Source organism: Amblyomma maculatum, chromosome 6, assembly GCF_055883805.1.
Source record: "Amblyomma maculatum isolate TAMU_Amacu chromosome 6, ASM5588380v1, whole genome shotgun sequence".
NCBI lineage: Eukaryota > Metazoa > Arthropoda > Arachnida > Ixodida > Ixodidae > Amblyomma > Amblyomma maculatum.
Genome location: NC_139349.1, coordinates 59955227 through 59973938, shown reverse-complemented (window position 1 = coordinate 59973938; position 18712 = coordinate 59955227). Strand labels below are relative to the sequence as shown.

Sequence of the window (18712 nt, the reverse complement as noted above, 5' to 3'; positions counted from 1 at the left end):
AACGAGATAGCATCCCGCTGCGCATACACTTCGTTCGAAGTCTGAGTATTGGACAATTCTTCATTTTGAACTGAAGGCATGGGAGAGGCAATCAACTAATTTAACGTACTATTATGCAACTGAGGTACTACAGAAGTAGTATAACATTATGAGCCGCATAATAATAATAGCCGCAGGACGAGTGTAAAAAGCTAGTCGAGTCCGCTTGCGAGTCTCAGCATGAGCTTCGTCACCTCATCGGCTTCTCTATCTATACGTCACACTTCCCTCTACACACCAAAAGCGAGCAGACGAAGTCAAACAGCGTCGCATGTATGGTAGGGCTTTACCCGAACAACGTGCGCGACTTCACGTTTCGAAGAAATACGTATGGCCGCTTGTCGTCAGGCGCTCAATGCGATAATTGAGTTCGCAGAGTTATGAAATGACGAAACACCATCCATTATCGTGGCACAGCAGCTTTTGCGACAATCCCTGCTGCCTAATGGGTCCTCACAGCAAGACCGAATCTCCGGGGTGGTAACTGGAGGGGCTGTAATGGGCATCGTAGCGTGCTTTTGAGCGATCCTGAGAGGCAAGATTGCGAAGGCGGGCAAGCCGGCGGCCTTCTTCGGCAAAGCGGATTGTCTCGGCTACGGAGAGATAGAAACGGGAGGATGGTGCCCAGAGTATATCGTAGAAATTAGGGGAGGGGGGGGGGAGGGATATAGAACAGAAATAATGGACTGAAGCCACCGCTATCGTGACGAGCGATAATAAATGCGTAGATAATGAAGTGTAGGATACCCTTCCACTTCTTGTGATTTGCATCAGCGTATATGGCCAGCATGTTAATGATCGTACAGCCAATGCGTTCAGTTAAGCCGTTCGTGTCAGGATGAACAGGCGATGAATAGCGAAAATGGCACGCACATAAACGGAGCATCTGCTCCACGACCTCGGCAGTAAACTGGTTACCATGATCGCTGATAGGAACTTGCGGCGATATATGGCGGAGAACTGGAATCATGATACGCGTTGGCCGTGGGTATAGCTGCTGTCTCGTAATACTGAGTGACGCAGCCCACACAAACCACGATCTAACGGTTCCTCTTGTGGGATGACGGAAGTGGGCCAATGAGATTGACGGTAACTTCTTCAACTGATGCACGAGGCAGTGTCACGGGGTGATCGAAACTGTACCTTTGCAACGCTTGTGGGATAGCGCCGACACTGAGTGCAGCTGGCGACCTGCCGCTCAGCAGTTACCCTCATTTTCTGCCAATAGAAGCTTTCCTGGTCTCGGTAGAGCGTTAACTCAGCTGCAAGAAACTTTGGTCATAGTGGATGGCCTGCAAAGCGGGATGGTATTTGGCTTTCAGGAACAGCCCGTAACTAGCGGGGCTCATAGAAGAGTACTGTTTCTTCAGAGCAGGCCATCACGCCCATCTTTCACAAACCGGTGGCGTACGCAACACGTTCAGATACATTCGGCAATTTTTTGACATATCGCCTGTCCTACATTAAAATCCAGGACACCGAACATGGCCCGTTCCAACTTGGAACCAGAGGAGCACCACAGGGTGCAGTGCTGTCTCCTCTCTTATTCAATCTGGCTATGATGCACCTGCCGGCCCAGTTGGGTGCTGTCGCTGGTGTGCAGCATGCGCTGTATGCCGATGACATCACCCTGTGGGCCACGCAAGGTTCTCTTGGAGATATTGAGGCCAACCTGCAGCAAGCGGCAACCATAGTGGACCGTTACGTTCGCCGCTGCGGCCTTCAATGCTCCCCTCAAAAATCTGCATTTGTACACATACGCCCCTCACCAAAATGTACGGCCAAAATTGAGCTCTTTTTAGAAAAAGGATCAAATCCTGAACGCACAGAAGTCCGGGTACTGGGGCTCTTCATTCATCAACATAAACGGTCGGACACTGCCTTGGCGAAACTCCGTAAGGTGGGGGACCAGGTAGGCCGCATGGTCCGCCGGGTTTCTAACAAACGTGGGGGGTTGCGGTGCAAAGACGCCTTGCGCTGGCACATGCATTCGTGATCAGTCTAAATCTTGTATTCGACTCCTTACCTCCACCTTCGGAAACAAGACGAGGATGCACTCGAAGTCGTCCTACGCAAAAGTTTTAAGAGAGCCCTCGATCTCCCCGTGAACACCTCTAACCAGCGTCTACTGGGCCTGGGCATGGTGAATACGTTCCGGGAGATCCGAGAGGCTCACTTAGCCAACCAATACAGACGTCTTTCTAAGACGCTGTCGGGTCGCCGCTTCCTTGCCCGGCTACACATCCAACATACCACCGTTATGGATGATCGTGTATGCCTCCCTTTCGAGTGGAGATGCGCCCTCTACGTACGCCCTCTTCCTAAAAACATGACACGTGAAGACAAAAATGGCCGGCGCCAGGAGCGGGTGGAAGCCCTGGTTTGCCATTATGGGTCGAAACCCGGCATTTACTACGTGGACGCCTCTGGCCCCCACCATGGGGGATGGTACATGGCCGCAGTGGTCCACCAGTCCAAAACTGTTAATGGGCTTACATTTCGCGCGCGTGACATAACCCATGCGGAGGAGGTCGCCATTGTGCTGGCAGCTACCCACACTGATTCTAAAACAATTATTTCCGACTCGCGAGGGGCCTGTCGGAACATCGAGCAAGGCTGGGCGCCATACTTAGCCTACCGACTACTTCAAAATTGCACCTATACCGGGGACCCCGCCTTCCGGAAAATAGTATCGGCTCCTACTCATATTGGTCTCGAGGGGAATGAGGCAGCCGACGCCGCCGCCCGCGCGCTCTCTTTCCGGGCTTCCCATCTTGACCCCCTAGATCAGGATCTCGAATTCGAACCCGCGTATTCTTTTAAGGACATTGTTCTTTATTAGCAATCTTGTCATAGCCTTTACCCTCGCCCGAGTTAAGGTCTATCTAAGACGGAGGAGCGGCTTCTACTCCGTCTGTATACCAACACTCTTCTGTGCCCGGCAGCACTAAAACATTTTAATCCCTCCTTCACGGGCAGTTGTCCGCACTGTGCGGAGAATTCTTCGGACATCTACAGCATGGTGTGGGCTTGCCCATCCAGCCCAGCTATTCCCCCTCACCCCAACCCCACTCGGGAGGACTGGGAGGCGACCCTGCTCGGCTGCTATGACCTGCAGGCCCAATAGGCCTTGGTCGAGCGCGTCCGGGCAGCGGTGGCTTGAAAAAATTTACCGCTGCCGTGTTTGCGGGATCAGAGCCACTACCACGAGCCAGAATCGCGATCACGTACCTAGGAAAACGGGCCACACGACGCTTTGCGTGGCGACTACTTGCCCGCGTCGACTGTTCCTCGACTTGATTTGTGCCAAAGTTGCGGCCAAACCCGCCACATATTGCGATCATATCCTCGCTGCCAAACATCAATCTACGACTCTACGAACTATCTTCAGCAGATATATTGCAATTCTGGTTCTTCTCGACGCTTGTGCTACACTACTGATTCCTGGGATCCGTGGCGCGCCGTTCCAGGACCTTTCACCGGCATCAAATCGATGAAAAAAAAAAAAAAAAAAAAAAGCAACAACAAGGAGCGAGTCCTGCAGCACAAGCCGCCTTTTTGTCATCCTCATCTCCTCCTTCATCGTCATTTAGACGCCATAATATAACCAAAATGTGAAACTTTTGCATTTCGTGCGTTTTAAATATTGCGTCTGTGTGAGATTGTGAACTACTATTAGTTTATACAAACTGCCCTTTTCTGAAGTGTTAGTATAAACTTTAGGTAAGTGTTTTATGTGCAGTATGTGAATCCACTTGTCACAATAGTAGTTCATACTTGAGGGAAAAAAATATATGACAAAGCTTAAAACATCTGCAAGTTGGAGAGACATTTCCAAAGTGATGAATAAATATAGTTTACATCGGTTTGAGGATAATGGCGTTTCCTCTCCACAAACAATACAAAGTTTGTAGTTCGGCATTTATCTTATCAATAAGCGTATTCTCATGTATTCCTGACATTAGCAAATTACTGCCGTCTACGTAAGTCAATCGATAGGCAATGATGAAATATAACAGCAAGTGTGTAATATCAAGTAAAAAAAGCAAGGGCACGAGGATAGAACTCTTGAAACAACCAGAATAATAGTTTTGGTGCTATACCGCGAACTTTCAACCTGGACAAAGTTTTTCCCAGCTTTTAAACACTTTCTGACATGCCTTAATGGTCTCTCTCTTATTCCAATAAAATACCAGTTGTTTTTAAGGAATTCATAACATAAGAAATAGATTGCTTTGTAAAAGTTAATATGTACTTCTGCTACTAGTAAAGTGAGTGAACTCTTTATATTATCTAAAAATGTTGAGATAGCAGTGGTGGAACAGTGACCTTTCGAAAACAAAAATAGCCAGGCAAGATAGTATTGTTTGATAGCCACCTACCACGTATCAATCACATTTTTCCTTTTCTGACGAAATAAATATTTTTCAATCCAGTACTGTTGTTTTGCTGAATAAGCGCCAGACAGTACTTTTCCACATTTCGATCTATAATGAAGGATAAATTGTATCCTTCATCCAGCTTTCAAGTTCAGAATAAAGCTACGCAAAAACAAAAAATGAACCGCTTTGTGTTGCGCGCTACCTGTCAGCTGTACGCGCAATTTAGACGGCGACGTGTTCAGGCTGCTGGCTGCAAGTCGATGAAATTATCTTTGCCGGTGCGGCAGCAGCTGTGGCCTCTGCTAGCTGTCTCGACCTGCCATTCAGTGTCGACTGGGAAATTAGGGCCGGCTCGCGCTTGTTCCTGCCAGCATCGATGCCTGTGTTGTAGCTGGCGTGTTTACTCGGCACAGTAAAGAACGAGGGGTTTCAAAGACGGATACAGTAACTAAGTACGCGTTTAAGGACAACTTCGAGTGTTACTTAGGTTAACGTTAGCCCTCTAATTCGAAAGCAGAGACGTGTTCCTTCGTCGTTGTCGAGCATGCTCCAGTAATGAAAAACGAAAAACTTTCATTACTTAATCGCCCGTTAATATGCGCGTTGGAAGCTCGCATGCAAGGCAAGCGCTGCTGGGCTCTGCAACGACCAGAATGAAGTAATTAGGCACTAGACTAGCAGGACTGAAGAAAATACACAAAAGGGCGACTTGAAACGTCAGTACGCCCTCATTTCAGGTTCACATATCACACGCATTAAAAACGTCGCCTATTTACTAATTTATAAAAAAAATGGCGGTGGCTTAGCTAAGCTAGACCAGGATATACGTAGCAAGACATACCGCTGGCGCCATCCTTGAACACCGGTAAACCGGGTGTTGATGAAAACGTTTATTAAAAAGAGAGAAAAATGGAGGTTACTCTGTGGTCAGGCTTAGTGCCCTACCTCTAACAAATACTGGCGGCACCGGCGGATATTGATAATTTTGGCTAACGCTGTAAATGGGGATCCATTGTTTAGTAAGCGATCCCTTACACGTAGCGCTAACACTAGATGCTTGTTGCATTTCGGCAGACCATTTGGCGAAAGATAGCTCGAACGTTGGATACACTTACCGTGTCACGTACCGCCGATGCCAGATTAGGCCATTCTCGTTTCCGATGTGCTGATCACCAGCAGAATGGTGTGATCAGTCATCCGCCGCCTCTTCTTCTTTCCGCAGGGGTTCGGCATCGGTTAGACGTATCTGTCGCTCCCCGTCTTCACGTCGCCGCTTGGCGACGCGTTGTGTTCGCTGTTCAGGAGTCTCCGACGTACGCTTAGACATCGAGCTGCATTAATACGCTGACGAGCGTCTTCATGCCAAGCAACAATTTGGGGTGGGCCGATGCAGCTTCTCGCAACCAGCGAAGATGCCGAAAGTAGTACACGAGTTCACCGCCAATTTCTTCTCCCGTGGAGCACCCGCGCAGTGGCGCGCTGGTTGCCATGGTAACGATGCATGTACAGCTGCAGTCAAAAGTAAGTGGAAGGTCCAATAGCCTGGCAAACCGCGTCGCAGCGTTTTCTAACGTCGGTTCTTGTAACTGATTAGCTCAGTCGCCAAGAGGCGGCGCGCGCTATCAGCAGACCTATATCTGCAGCGTAACGGTGGTCACTTTCGACGGCTGGAACGGACGCTCGTTGCTTTTCACATGCGACGCCACGGAGTTTTCTGGCGCTGCCGGCGACATGTTTGAAAACAAATTTGCGCCGTTTGAAAATAGTCGGCAGCTCGCTCGTGCGGCCTCGGACAGAGACAGTCGTGGCAGTGCTCGCTCCCAGGTAATATGCCCATGCCCCATGCGCCAGCTGCCGACGTTTTCAAACGGCGCGAATCGCTCTTCGAAGACGTCGCCGAAAGTGACCACCGTTACGCTGCAGATAAAGGTCAGCTGATAGCGCGCGCCGATTCCTAGCGGCCGAGCTAACCAGTTACCAGAGTCGGAGTTAGAAAGCGCTGCGACACGGATTGCCACGCCGTCGGACCTTCCATATACTTTTAACTGCACCTGTACAGATCAAGCTGCGGCTGACCGCGCGAGACTGTTCCATGGTCAGCGTAGTGTAGCTTTCGTTGCAATATTCATTTAATATTTATTTGATTATTATCGATGACCTTAATTAGAACGATGAATACGCGTAGCTAGACCAATCTGATTTTTACTGTTCATAAAGGGAAAGTTCACTTTTTGAAGTGGAGCTGTGCACCTGTAATCGCCACGTTTATACAAGCTAGTGAAAATTTTCTACTTGCGTGAATTGCTGGAATTTATTGCATGGCTTCAAAACATATGTTCGGGACTCCCATGAGGGTACAGCAAAAATATGTTTCTTTTATTCTCAAGACCCTCATGACCCAAAAATCGAGACATTAAGCATAATCACTAGGCTGAAACTAAAAGACTGTAACCAGCAGAGCCTCTTTTTCATCTGGGGGTTACATTTAGATGCAGGAAAAATGAACCAAGTCTTCCTGAAGTGGAATGTCAGTGAACGTTTTCAGATAGCAGCTGATTTTATTTTCCCTTAACAATTCAATGCAGTGCTCCTAATATACTGTGCGCCGCATTTGAGAGTAAATTTCGCAATTTGAAAAAGAAAGATTAACAACTTATTCGTTTTGCCTGCATTATTCCTGCTTACACATCTGTAGCATCACAATGTGGTCACATTTGCAGTGATGACAAAACACCTGATGCGCTTTTTTTTTTCAAACTAGGCAATGAAAGAAAAAAAAAGAAAAATAAAGCTACGTGGCTAAAGCACTGCTAATACTTATTCTTCTGGCACGTGTTGTCGGGAAGATAGCGACAACGTCATTCCGACGGACCATCCACCGAGGTAAACTACATCAAAGTACTCCTTTCCCACGTTAAACTAGTCTTAGCCACGTTGATTCTGTGCAGTTATTTTGTTTATTTAGTCTTTGGTACATTTCTGAAGCGTTTAGAAAAGCGAAATAAAAAGGGCTGAGATAGGAAATCCGAAAGAAAAGAAAGCGCCACGCCTGAAACTGAGATGATGAAAATCCTTTCGTTTGGCATATGTAGGTAGTCCAAGATATAACAAAACTCAGAGATCAGACAACTCGCCTAAACCGAAGAATGTTCACGGGGGCCCTCAGTACTAACGCCATGACGTTAAGGGCTACGTTCTTCGGAAAATCTGACGTTGTCTGTGTTTGAAGCGAAAGGTCAAGGCTTCAGTTACGGGAGCCAGTAATCCGCAGGCTTTATGGCTCAGCAGTGATTCTTTGATGGATATTTCTGCCTAATGAGGCAACATTATGTATTAAAGTTAAGATGAGCTAGCAGTCTGGGTCGCTCATTTTAAGTGGCAGGGTGGATAGCTGCACGCAGCCCCGCGTCATGCACCCCTGAAGAAGGAGCCGAGCCGGCTCCGAAACGTCGGGTTTTATAAAATAAAAGTATTGGTTGGAGAAATTTCAAGTTTTATTCAGTTATCAACCCAACCAGACAGGCAAATCTGTCGAAATGTTTAGCTTTCAATAGGAATACACCATTAAATTATTTTGACTGCCCAGTCAGGCACACTACTCCGGAGGTACGCAACCACGTTGATATGCTGCTTGGGTAAAGCGGGTTATGATATTTATGTCGCGGGATTGCTTAGGACCGGTAGCTGGATAAAGTGATAGCTTAGGACCATGAGTAAGATATCAGATGCACAATGAAGGGATTAGTAACTAGTGGAGCGTACGTGAACTAGCAACCGCAAGAGGAGCAGCAGATGGGTGCTTTTAACGCCCTCACGTCAGTATACAATTCAAGACGGAGCTTGCGTGCCCACCACATTGTTCGTTAAGCTTGTTCAGCGCTGCTGAAGACATGGAAACTCTAATAACCTGATTTAATTTTGATATTAAATTCTGAAGCCTTGTTTTAACGCGATTTCGTTAAAGGCCCCGTTTATCGAAAAATCCGGCTTTGGCGTTGACCTTGGCTTCGGGAGCGAACGATCATAGGCCTGGCTTTGGAGAGTGGGCGCTGCCAGCTGACATGACCGGCCATTGTTGGAGCGAGGTTGTGACGTCACGCGGCCACATGACATAGGCGATCTGGAAGGAGCTCCCTACACGGACTTCTCCATGGAGACTAGAGGCTGAGAAGAATCGAACACGGCCTTTCAATTCCCTGCTAGACATGTTACTCCTAACCCAAGCAGGCACGCCTTGTACGGCTTGGTTAAGCGGCGTTTTATATCTGTGTCTGGTGATCTTTCACATATGTTACGACTGTATTCGTAAGAGTATGCCAAATAACATAGTCGCAAATTAAGGGATGAGTTATGAAGCGAACACTAAAGTACCTGTACGCGAACAAGACTCCGCATTGGAAAACGCGTATAGCGTGCCTAGTATAGCGTGCGAAAACGTTTGTTTGACATAGTTTATCTTGGTCGATAGTGAATGCAAACGGCGCAGTCACACGCATCTCAACAACACCTGCGAGAAGAACGTTTTAAAAGAAATGGTTAGCTAATTGTTGGAAAAAAAATCAATTTGTTTATTTTTGTGTATTTTAAAACCCCAATTCTATCCTTTGTATAGCGCAATCTTTCATTTATGCGCACGCGAATTATTTTCTCCGAAACCGGCATTTTTCGAACTCTAGGCGACACCCAGCCCCCACCCCCTTTGATACTAACTTGCGGCATGTGCTTCTCCTAAACTGAAACAATTTTTTTTTTCAGTGCCTGTTTTGTTTGCGTTTAGCGGAATGGTTGGTACGCCTTTGGCAGCAGTGAAAAGCTAGCTAGCATGTTTTGCTTAGCCAAACAAATATTCAGACGCGGCCGGATTACTCGCGGCTTGCGGTTTCTCTCTCTTACTACAGCGTGTTTTTATTATCAGTTTTTAATTTGAAGCTTAATATTTAGCGCGCTTCCAATGACGAAGAGAAAGAAGTGGAATAAAAGACAACATTTCCACGGCTCTCAGGGCACAACAACAACAACAGCAACAGGCATAAGCCGATGAGAAATGACACCAAATCTGCGCAACAATCCAGCGGTGGACGCCGAGGCCACGGCGCGCGTCTCTTTTGAAGCTTTCACGCACGGGACGCACGAAGACCATTAAGGTAAATTTTCTGACCGTGGCAATGGCCTGATGGACATTAATCTTCTCTCTATGCTGCCGCCAAAAGCTGTTCGTGTAAAGCATATGGTGAGGATTTTCATCTCGCTGAAGACGCTGCACAATAAGGAGTTGCTTGCACGTTCTCCCAGCAATGTGTAGCATGGTTCTCAGTGCATCGGTTATTGACATCCAAACGAGCAACATGGCTCTACTTGACATTTGAGGTCATTCGGAATTTCTCCAGGGTGGTTCGCAGTCCACGGATTATACGAAGCTGACTGACGACTATACTTCCTGCAGAGGGCTACACGACCGGTCACTAAGGAGGTCCGTAGGGCAAGGCAGCTAGCACAAAGAACGGAAGTATTGATAATGTAGGTGACTAACAAGCTGGCTGGTATTAAAAACATTCGTTAGCAAGCACTTATTGAGTGTTATCAAGATACTTTGTTGGGCGAGTTGGTACTTATTCATTATTAATATAAACAGCGCGAACACGAAGACAAGGGACAAGAAACAAGAAAGCCACAGTACAGCGCATGTACTGTGGCTTTCTTGTTTCTTGTCCCTTGTCTTCGTGTTCGCGCTGTTTATATTAATAATGAATTGCGTGTTATATTGTCATAAATCTCTTTATTTAACTTAAGGCCATTATCTCAAAACAAAACATTTTGCTGCATTTAACCCGTTTTTTTTTGTTTTGTTTTTTCAGAAACTACTGGAGCTAGGGGCATACAAATTTATAACGATTTAACATTACAGAGTGTTTACTGAACTAAAGTTATCAACGTTGATTTGTGGAATTTAGATGTAAAGTCTATTTACTGCCGATTCCGGCGTTAAAATTTGGTAGCCCTTAATAAATGAAACAAAACATCCGACGTTCAGAAAATAATAATCCTAGTCCAGTATCACGATCTCAGAACGCTGATTAAAATGACACCAATCTGAATGTTTTAATTCTTGCAGATCATGAGAAAAACGGCCACAAATATAGGTTAAAATGCATGGGAGGAAAAGGGGAATATATTCTGTCCCCTAAGAGGATAGGGAAATATCCTGCCCGAGTGCCCAGGAGCGATATAAATGTAAGCTTCGCTAAATTTAACTACCCCAAAGTATTTGTTTTTCGTTTCAGTGCCTACTCCGGAAATAGTGTACGAGGCTGAAGTTTCCTGGTGTGGGGATACAGAAGAATAGGAAGGAAAAGATGAAGGGGAAACGAAAAATGTACATTTTTTAACCATGAAGTTTAAGCCCTGATGTGATGCATGGTCTGTAACCATCTTTTACAAACACTGCATTGCAGTATACAGGGGAAAGATCACCTTGTATAGAGAAACGTAGACGCCGTCAAAATATTTGGCTGAACACTACCACATAAACGTGACGTCTGGCTCATTACAGTGTAAAACTCATGACCGGGCGCAGTTTTTTCTAAAATGTTTAATTATACACCGTAGCCTTTCTTTGAATTTCAAATAAAGTGGTGTCTAATGTGACTAAGCTAACATTTGACCACAAAAGAAAAGAACATGGTGTACAATCAGGAGCACTGGGATGCTTTACCAACGCGAGTACATGTAGCTAGCAGGCGTCTGTCAACAGCACTGATATGACTGCTTTCTGATCCTGTTTTCCCACTTCGAATGCAAGAAACTATCTGAAGCGTAATCAGACAGAATGCTTCCGGCTTAACTGTTGCAGGCTAATTTCATGATTAGTCGCGAAGTGATGGGCGCAGACACGACACAAATTAATGAGACAACAACTATCCGTGTCAGGCTCGACCTGCACCATCCTGTTCGCGAGTATTTCAAGAAGGCCAAGGTAAACGACCCAAACTAAACAGTTTATACACTCTTATGTAGCAGAGGTGCATACCTGCTGTTATCAGACAAAGCTAAAGCTCCCTTCGTTGTCATTGTCTTCTGGGTTCTGAATATTCCGCCGACCTTTTCATGTCATACGCATCCCAGCACAAAGTAGTGCTCGGTTTTGACAATTCATTGCTAGGATTTATATGGCAGCTTTAGTTGATTAGGTTTTGCACACTGAATTTGTAGGCATTATGGGGCACTAGATGTCAAATTTTCCCGAGGGGCTTGTATTTGCAATATAATCTGAAGCAGTTGCGTTTTTTCACCTTGACACAATCTGTAAAGAAATCTACTCACTTCTGTGTTCCCATTTCTTCAAGATTTATTAATTTGGGCCCGGTGATTATTGGGGATTTTCGGCAATATTTGTAATCGTCAGTCTATGAAGGTTAGGCTTTGAACGCTGGTGCCTTTCCGTTCAGTGTATAGCTGTTTCAATTCGTTTCCACTCTTTGAGAAGCTCTCAGAAATTTCTTGAAATGTATAGATAATCAAATCTCTTGCGAAAATCTTGTAAAAGATCGCAGTATCAAAAAAAAAATATATATATGTCAACAAAATGATCAGCATTTCATGCTTTTTGAGGACGGAAAACTGCATTCAATGCAGTACGGAGAGCCAGGACTGCAGGTTTACCTGTGCTAAATAAAGCCATATCGGTTTGCCATTACGATATTAAGTGCCACCAGACAGTCTGTATGTAATCGAAAGCAGCACTGCCTCACAAGGGGTCTAAAATTTGACCCATTTGCAAAGACTTTCATAGCTACTTAAAGTTAGTACGGGAAGTTAAGAGCTGTTATGCAGAACATTAAGTTTTAACCAGCGATTAGGTTTTGAAGTAGAATAATATAGCATCAATTCGATAGGCCTTTGTACATAAACACTTGCTTAACTAGTTGTTCTCGGAGTAAACGTACAGCAAATGGTATGAAATGCATTTCAAGCTGGCCACGCAGCAGAAAAGATTTGCAGGTACTGCCTCTAAATGAAGAAGCTCGATGTCTGCAACATTCTTCATAGCATATTTCAGCTCTGTCGTTCATTGGTCCACATGTACCTCTCCAAAGAGTACAAGGAAGTCATCATAATAACTCACCGGAAAGAAGAATCCAGGCTGATTATTGCACATCAGTTTGGAACGGATCGTGCAAAAAGTTGGCTGGCTCGCCGAGCTGTCCTCCGTTACATGCAGAGCGATGCGTGCGAATGTAGGCTCTGAGCGGGACCTTTTATTTCAAAGTGCTTTTTAGTTTAAATTTGGGTAGACCCTTTCAAATATCTATTAAGCAATAACAAGAATATGAAAGTGCAGCCTGGAAATTTCTCGTGTTATATGCTTAAACACCTGAAGATTCTTTCCAACATAATCTAGTTGTGCTTCGAGAAACAAATTTGCGGTCACCCTTGGGCAAACACACACGTCCGGACCGGGGGTCTTTAAGGTAATAAAGTGATGTGATGATGTGATGTCACGTTACCTGAAAAAGGTGTAGGGCTTCTTTATCATCATTTCGAAGAAAAGCATCCCATATATCACCCTCGATTGGACATAGCGCGCGTTTTAATCACGAGACGCTGCAATATTTCTTATAGGTGGTAAATAACGACGTGGGTGCCTTGGCCCTACCGCGATGATGAACAAGGCAAGGCTAATACAATCACGTTACCCTGCAGGCGCATGTTTTGTTCATTTTCGTTTTTCGCTTCTTTTCATCCCCGACTGCTCACACTTCCTTTCCACGCGAACGACAGGAAGCGAGCTCATTTTTCAGCCCCTATCCCTGGGGCAATGGCACACCGCGATGAATGCCCGCAGGGTAAAATCCCGTAGGCGACACACCTGCTTTGAACGCCGTGAGTTTCTCCATATTTACGCGAGTTTGACGCGCAGCATTGGGCTCCTTGAAGCTCAATTTTGAGACTTTTTTTGTAAAAGCTTCCGACCTGCACCTCGCTTCTGCTTTGATATGAACCATAGGGCATATTCCTTTGAAAAATGAGCTGTTTATAAAACAGTGCCCACTCATGCTGTAGATGTTTACACGCGTATTTATTTCGTAGATTTTAACTGGTTCCAACGTGAATACACCAATCGTATGCTGTCTTTGCACTGTGGACACGCTCGATGAATACCTATAGTAGATATTATTTGCTGATTTTTACAAGACATCCAATGGATATGTTTATATTCTGGAGCGATACTGACGCTTGAGTTAACTACAGCGGAGTCGGTATTAAAAATAGAGCTGTTTGTGGTGTTTATTTGGCATACCTGGCTTAAGATTTTTATATTGTGCGAATACTCCAAGAATTATAGGAACAAGGCATTCGTGGCACTTACCCAGCACCTGGGAAGAAGAAAAAAATTGCTTTGGGTCTAGCTCTGGTTAACCCTAGTTTAATTGCGAAAGCAACGGCTGCATAGCTACGCTTGTGGTTGTAGCTTTTGGTTAAGCGTTTGGTTTAGCTATATTGTATAGACAAGGCAAACTGTTCAGGTAATGACTAGGCTTTTATTTTTATAGCAGAGATGACGCTGCGATGATCAGTGAAGCAGTGGGACTTGGTTTCCACTCCTCGCATACCATGCTCTGTATTTGCCGAGGAACGTCCCCGTTACTCATTTTCAGTTCGGCTAGGCAGTCCGGTAGCCAGAACGTCCAACCCAGATTCAACGGTGACCTGGGGAGACATATTCACCCCGGTTACTACGACCCCTGTCTCGCACAGTTGTAGAGAGTGAAGAAAGCGCCATCGACGGCGGCGCTATCTGTTCGAGCGCGTTCAGTTGAACCAACGTTCCTTTGAACGCATCAAAGTTCACCGGCGTTCTAGTTGGTAGTGGTAAAAGCATTTATTGCTTCTAAATATGGGGGACACGTAGCTCCGCCTTTAGGTGTATGACACGATGGAGTAGGCTACCAGCCTACACATAAAGCCCCGCTTTAATCAAGCCGTATGAACGTGCCTTAGTGGCCTATAAGGATAACGCGAACACCAATGTTCTGGCAGGCTGATTCTGGCACAACCGTCCCGAGTGAGATGAGATACCCATTTGTGGCTACGCCATACGAGCATACATGATGAGCCGAGCTGGATGGCGTAGTGATTGCTTCTGCAACAAGACTTGTTCCGCAAACATTAGCGAACCATTAATAACAGCCTAAAATATTTCAAGAGCTTAGGAAATTACGCACCGACAGAACAGAACAGGCATTAGTTTCGTCTTCACCGAGAGTGTGCACACTTCGGGACGCCGTTCTGAGCTGTTGAGTTGACATGGAACTTGCCGCTACTTCTAGCAGCCTTGGGAGTCCCCTCTTGGTCCCAACGCAGCGGTTTTTATCAAGGCCATGATGGTGGTATATTGTTGAGGCGACGGGTAGAGACTCCGAAGCTCTCTGTGACTTTTTTACTAACCATAGAGCTCCAGAAAGCCTTACGTAGTGTCAAGGATTCCACTACAGGGTTTCTCATAGCTGATCTGTCACTTTAGAAAAATAAACCATATGACTGACGACATTTTAACGCGACAGGGTTAGTACACCCATGTAAACGTAATTGTGGAGGACCTCAACATCTACCAATAAGAATGTAAAACGACAGCGTTACCAACTGCCGCCCGTGTCTTTTCTTGCGAACTGTCGATCGAGTACGACTCTTGATTTGACTAATATCTTCCTAATCCGTTCGTTTGTGCCTGCAGAGTCTCATAATTGCTCATTAGCATAGAATCGTATAAACAACAACATTATGTAAACAAAAACGTGCAAAAGTATGAAGGCCCGCTGAATCAAGCCGTATGAACGTGCCTGATGAATGCGTGACGTAGGAAGTAGCATGCTTGACTCATACTGCAAGTATTTTGTAAGCTCCGACTTACTTCACTCTCCGATCTGAATCGAATGTCCAAGTTGGAAGCTCTCCTCAAATCGATCATCTGCCGCCTTCCAGAGGTATGGCCGGAAAAGTTATCAGTGCCTCTGGTAGTTGCCAGGTGATAACGCTAGGCACCGACAGGTCTACGAGAAAAAGCACACGGCTCTCATTTCGTTTTTGTTCACTGAAGTCTGCGGGCTTGTGACTGACAAGCGGGTTGCGTGGCGTCACCAAAGCAAGTGGCATGGTCGAGGTCTGTCTTCCGCCTCGGGCAGTTCCTTTGAATAGAGAGGGTGAGATCGGAATTGAACACGCCGCTCCCTGGACAACGTGGAACGAAAGTCTACATTGCTTCAGCCACAATGCAATAATGATCACCTTGAGCTTGAAACCTTCCCCTGAAACAAGTAAATCATGACTATCACATAGCTCACGTGATCGAGATAACCTGAAATTGCGACATCAAATTAGATGATTCTGAAACTAGCATTTCTGTACCTGTCAATAATTTATATAGTTGGTAACATGATCATATATCATGATGCAGAAATGTAACGCTTTCGCGTATATGGCGATCTGTGATTATCTTCAGAGCAGTAATTTTGTACTTAGTTGTCTGGATCTCATCATATTTGATAACTGTTCATTTTCAAAAGCGCATAGCGAGATTTCAGTATATGTTTGATATAGGCGTCGTGAGCCACCAGTTTTTTTCTAACCTCCCTAATGAACGCAGCCGAAAGTATCGAGAAAGTAAGCTCTTTTGGGCTCTGTTATGGTGTAGTGCAGAATGTTAAGAAGCGTATGCTTCTTTTAATGCATCTTTTTCGGCAGGAGGTACGAGGAACTCTTCAGGGAAATTACTCGATCATAATTGAGACAACGCGACCCATATTTTAATATATTCTAGCATCCCTACTTTTCTCTAATCCACAAAGAAATGGGCTTCCCTTTAGTATATAGGACGAGAATCACATGCTTAAAGTGTCATCAATTAATGCTGTTGCCGTTTATTGCGTAATGATAAATGACACTTTCTATATTTTTCACAAACGCTACACTTCCTGTACGAAAACATCAGGAAAGGCATTTTTTGACATTCTGGGGAGAGCCGTTTTTCTTTGCTTCTAATTTTGGTGTTGGGTGGGGAAGAAGTATTTCGTGCGTTGTGTGGAGCGCTTGATGTTGGGATATTTTACTGAGTGAACCTCATGGCCTAATAATGGTCCACCGCGGTGGCGTAGAGCTTAGGGTGCTCGACTGCTGTGCCAATCGATGCGGGATCGAATCCCGGTCGCGGCAGCCGCGTTTCGATGGAGGCAAGAACCAAAACGCCCTTCTGCTCTCCGATGCCAGCACACGTTAAAGAGCCCCTCTTTGTCCAAACTTCCAAAGCCCTTCCCTGCGGCGTCTCTTGTAGCCTGAATAGCGTTTGGACATTAAACCCCAAAAGCGAAATCAAACAAAATCTAAATAGTACCTAGTGTTGTTTCCACAGAATTGCATAGCATCCGGAACGAACGTGGTAAATTTAGGTGCCTGAGCTAAGATCGAGTTGTGAACAGGGTACATGCGCAAATGCTTAACGACTGAAATCATGTGTACCAAGTTCCAGTTTATGTGTAGAAACAGCCTATAAGCTGATATGCTAAAACAACAAGAGTGAAAGAAACAAGAAAAAAAAAAAAGGGCCAAACAAATTCTGACGTTGACCCCTTTACGGATGGCCAGTATTTGGGTCTTACATGAAATGGTGTAATGTAGTGAATAGTATACAGCGGTACTCCACGCCAGTTTCTTCTGGCTTTTGCTGGTTTGGGGTTTTTGTGATAGTTATTTATGCGCAAAATTTAAACAGTTGAGAGGAGTTTCTGCTGAATGAATGTGCTGCCCTTCGCTCGACAAACGCTATTTACGCATTCTCAACTTTTCCCTACATAGCCCGGCCGCCTAGCCTCCATGAACTTTCGGCGTGTTACTGCTGCCGTGGAGTCAGATGCTCTTAGGCTCTATTGAGACTTTTCCGTCAGTAGAGTGGGTGAATCCGCATTTCACTGTGCCTGCCGTATTTTTATAACCGGCTTCCATTTTTTTGCAGTGGATTTATTCTTATTAAAGTGAGACTATCGGTAGTTTTAGCCTGGCTGCGAAGACTAAAAAAAAAAAATGTTTATCAATACATTAACTGTGCCGAACTTGCGCCAGCAGCCTTGTAAAGGTGCAGACAGTTCTTGTGAGGCACATGCCAGGCCTGTTCTCAACACAGAAACAACGCATACATACACAAGAAGCGCTTTAACGACACCGCTGAGCACCGGCTCCATTCGGGGCCTCATTAGCGCAGCCAGAGCCATTATCTTGATTATTCACCGACTGCCCGAAATAAACTCTTGCTCCAAAGCGGGGATCATTAAAAAGTTTCCGTCGCTCTCTCCAGCCCTTTGGCCCTTCAATCCCCCTGCTTGACTATTATATCATTACAAGCTGTTTGTCGAGGTACGAAAATCGGCACGGATTCATCTAGGGGCAGCTAGTAGTAAAACATCCTTGTGGCCCAACTTGTGCTCAGTCGATGCGACCTTATTTGCGATACAGATCTCGTGAATGGTGAGAAGAACAGTAAGCTAGGCAAGTTGGCTTCTGTTGTGTTTATTCAAGCAGCGCAAAGGAGCCGTGGAAAGATCAAAACCAACATAAGCGCTGACTTTCCATTCGTGACGTAATGCGTACACGAACATTTATACCTCTTTCCAGGTATTTGGAGTGCTTTTTTTCGGTCTCCGTCGTCTTCGCACAGTTTGGATATGAATCGTATATAGTTAGTGTAGCACCTTACAAGTACTCAATGATGTTCCACGCGTGCCTAATGCGCGAACGAAATGGCGATGTCTGCTTCTCTTTGAATGCGGATATTTCTGTTAATTATGCACTTTACGTTTATGCTCCTCTGGACGTTTTTTTTGCAGTCTATAAGAAACTTGCGAATGTAAGAAGTAGATGCCTGTTTTGCTTTGGTAAGACTCCTTCCGCACATAGCCTCCTGTGTTTGGATAGCGTTTATGAGCGAACAAAAAACCTGGCGAACTCTCCCTTCCGCTCACTGACTCACATTCAGAGCTATATAGCTCTAATTTCTGCAGCCTCTGTAATAAGACTAGCGGCGGATGCTTCTCTCTAACGCAACGCTCATTTAAATGGAGCGCTATACAGCTTCTGTCAGGAAGGCGGTGTCAATAAAATGAGAAGTATATATTGCAAGAGAACAACGCTGGATCGTTCAGGCTTTATTTGCTTTATTTGTTTTGTTCTTATTGCGCGAGTAGGACATAATTTAATGTGGCTTGCATCCTTTGCTATCTTTAGTGAATACATCACTAAGAGTTTAG

The 18712-nt window shown here is 45.3% G+C and overlaps 1 pseudogene; it reads left to right on the top strand.

The window, feature by feature from the left end:
* Positions 1 to 1568: 1568 nt before the first annotated feature.
* On the top strand, positions 1569 to 3202 carry LOC146185843 (uncharacterized; annotated as a pseudogene).
* The last annotated feature ends 15510 nt before the right edge of the window (positions 3203 to 18712 follow it).